This window comes from Neovison vison, chromosome 1, assembly GCF_020171115.1.
Source record: "Neovison vison isolate M4711 chromosome 1, ASM_NN_V1, whole genome shotgun sequence".
Taxonomy (NCBI): domain Eukaryota; kingdom Metazoa; phylum Chordata; class Mammalia; order Carnivora; family Mustelidae; genus Neogale; species Neogale vison.
The window spans coordinates 50421955-50425391 of NC_058091.1; the positions used below are offsets into that span (position 1 = coordinate 50421955).

Consider the following 3437-nt stretch of genomic DNA (forward strand, 5'->3'; position numbering starts at 1 on the left):
TTATTGCTTAGTAAACTGTTAATTCTGTCCCTTGACTCTTCTCTCTAATCTCCCTTTAGGGCAAATACACATAAACTTTTCTGTATTTGTTAAGGCCTCAATGTTTTCAATACCTATCTCATATACAGCAGATAAACTTAATTCTTATTTTACTGAGAAATTTGTGTATGCTTACCTTTTCAGCCTCACAATTTTTCTATTTAATTTCCCACCTTTTTTTTTTAAGAGAGGAAGAGAGAAAGAGAGAGGGAAAAGAGAATTCCAAGCAGGCTTTACATTCAATGTGGAGCCCAATGTGGGGCTTATTCTCAAAACCCTGAAATGATGACCTGAGGCAAAATCAAGAATCAGACGCTCAACTGACTGAGCCATCTAGGTATATAAGCCATCTATACCTTTTTAGCCTTAGTCTTGGAAGTAGAAAGATTCTTCCATTTTAAGGTTGATTGCTTTACCTGTACTTTTGGTCTGTTCTCACATAGGTTCTTCTAGGAAGTTATCAGTTATGCTCTCCTGATTGTCCACCTTCCAACTGTCTTTTCTTACTAATTTTTCCCTCTCAGCAAATTAACTCATTTGAGTAATCTTTATTCTGGGAACAAAGAGAGTAGAACACTTCTATACTTTGATCCTCTACATTTTAATTTACCTGTCTCATCTCCAGCACTTGTTTCTTGAACAATTTCTTGAAAGAGTAGTTTACTTTCATTACCTTTTCTTGGGATAATTGGCCTAAGGCATTCATTTCAAATCCTTTTTTCTCATCTTGATCCCTGTTTAGTCTTCTAAAAGTGGGAATCTTGGTCCTTGGTTGTAGAAAACTATAACTTGTCCTATTGCTCCAGATGCATGGGAGCAGAGAGACTAGAAAATAAGAACACGAAGCAATCCTGAAAAAAGGCCATGAGAGGAATCTCTCAAATATGGGCTGTTTACAAAGAATTAAGAACTTTTAACATCTCTAAAACCTTTCTGCTAGCACTGAGGACCACCTGTATCTTGGCCTTGACACTAAGTGATAAAGGAAATGGGGCCTTGAACTCCCTTTTTAGATAGGAGAATACCACTGGTTTTAGGGTTGTTCCAAAGCTAACAATTCCCAAGCAATAATGGATGATTTGCCTAGGAATCCATCTGACTGCCTGATGGCTGACTTGAAATTATACCAGTTTCCAGGGCTTCTACTGGATGGGCTCATATATCTGAAACAGTATGGACAAGCAGTCCATCTGAAACTCCAATGGATATAGGTGTGAGTGAAAAGACTTGTAAAGGCCATACTTTGTTATCTTTATTTGTGTGTTATCCTTATACAGGGGCCATGCTAATTTTCTATGTATTGTTCCAATTTTAGTGCATATATTGCCAAAGTGAGCACATAATTTGTTAACTTTAATTTTATGTGTTTATTAAAGCTCTCATTTTACTTCAGGTCCCTAGCCTTTTTTGGGACAACTCTGAGGTATAACTTATCCTTTGAGTTTTCCTTGAAAACAGGCTGTAGCTGGGTTAAATCCTAACATGAGGTCAAATTTACTTCATATAGCAAATTTTTATGCCTTACTTTTAGAATTATTTTTAAAAACCCAGGAATTTACAATTTTGGGGGAAAAAAAAGAATCCTTCCAGATTCTTTCTATACCTGCCTTGATCTTGAGATCTAAGAAGGAATGTAATGGGCTTCATGGCTTATACAACTGGGAACACTGACATAAGAAGAAAAAAAAACTTTAAGATGTATCATAGGAGATGCTTCTACTTATAGCACATGAGCTAGCACAGCTCATGGGAAATCATTTTTTAATTCCATAAAGTGCAGCTCCCTTCATGGTAAGAGCATTAGCACATCTTTAAATGAATGATGCCAAATCTCTCAAATGTCTATAGCCTTTACCTAAATTTACATCTGTTACCCAGGATATTCTATAATGTATCAAGTGGATTGTCATAACATCTACTATAAACTGTGATAAAAATTTCAGTGAGCTGTCAAATCTTTTTGAAATCTGAAGACCTTTGTGGCTAAAACTAATGTGTTAACATTTGATGAGTTGATAATCAAGACATTGGCATTCACTCAAAACCTTGGAATTAGTACTCCTCACTAATTTTTCAATGGAAAAAAATAAGTTCTATCATGGACAAAATTTTTTAAAAATGGGGCCTTTGTAAATAAAAGTACACCAGAACACAGCTTAGGCAATTGCCATTCAAACTAAAAATATACCACCTACAAACCTGTTATGGCAGAGATATACTGGTAACTAACTTGATAAACATATTTTTGAACAACTCTTCTATTTTCTAACATGCAAGTTTTATCATCATTTAGTAAAAAACAAAAGCCATTACCTTGACTGAATGCAGTCACTCGCCTCACTGCTGTATTAAAATATGACTCTGTTCTCAGGATTGCTTTGCAATTATTAGTATGCAGTAAATGTCTTAAACTGTATAAATTTAATTCTAGAGATAAGAAAGTACCTTGAATTAAGTGTGGCTTTGCCATTAATATCACCATCAGTCAGCCCAACTTGGTACGTGGCTTCAGACAATTCACTTTAGGAATTCAACTTCATTATTTACTGGCAAAATTTCATTTTTCATGAATTTATGTAACTTATCTGAAAAATAGAGGGACTGAATTAGGTATTCTCTAAGTTGCCTTCCCCCAGTGAGTATAAAAACAATTATTAACTAGGATATATTTTTGTTATCAGTTTGCAGAAAAGGAATGTGAAACTGAGGTACACAAAATTTGAAGTGCCCCTTGTGATATCATTGTGTGTTCAGTATGGAATAGCTTCTTTACAAAGTAGGGAGGCTAAAGAGAATTGCTTTGGTACAATTTCAAGTGTCAACAATGATTTAAGAGAACTGGTTTCAGGCATTATTTCCCTTTATTACTGAGTGAAAGTTCTTCAGATGCTTATTGAGATGACCCAAGAATCAGGAGAGAAAACAGTGAAATCAGTGAAGAAGAAATGAATCTTAAAGAGAATTCTAATAAAGCAGCATTTATCATTCTTTCTTCTTCATATATCTACTCAGTCTGAATGCACATTAGCCTCTTCCTTAGTGTCACTGACGTAGCTTTGAGATGGCATTCTTCTTTAACTGAGCATTGTGAATGAAATTCAGGTCCTTGTGATGAAATAAGATTATCAAAATTTACAGCTTTCCTCTCCCTCGACTATGCTTTAGTCAATATGTAGGTAGAACCTGATGCATGAATTAATATCTTAGTATGGTAAGATTGAGCAAATCAGGAATCTCCCCTGGTTTGGTCATTCTGTTTTCTTTAGATTATCATTATTCAGCTTAAACATCGCAGAGAAAAAAATTGAGAGCCATCCTTGATCTGGTAAATTGTTTTCTTGTCCGCATTTTTTTGTGCTTTCCTTTTATCTTCTCTTTGGGTTTCCTTTGCAGCCCTT

The 3437-nt window shown here is 35.1% G+C and overlaps 1 non-coding gene across 1 annotated transcript; it reads right to left on the reverse strand.

The window, feature by feature from the left end:
- Positions 1-1270: 1270 nt before the first annotated feature.
- LOC122898167 lies at positions 1271-1380 on the reverse strand. Its single transcript, XR_006382893.1, has one exon. It is a non-coding gene; the product is annotated as a U6 spliceosomal RNA (small nuclear RNA).
- Between the last annotated feature and the right edge of the window lie 2057 nt (positions 1381-3437).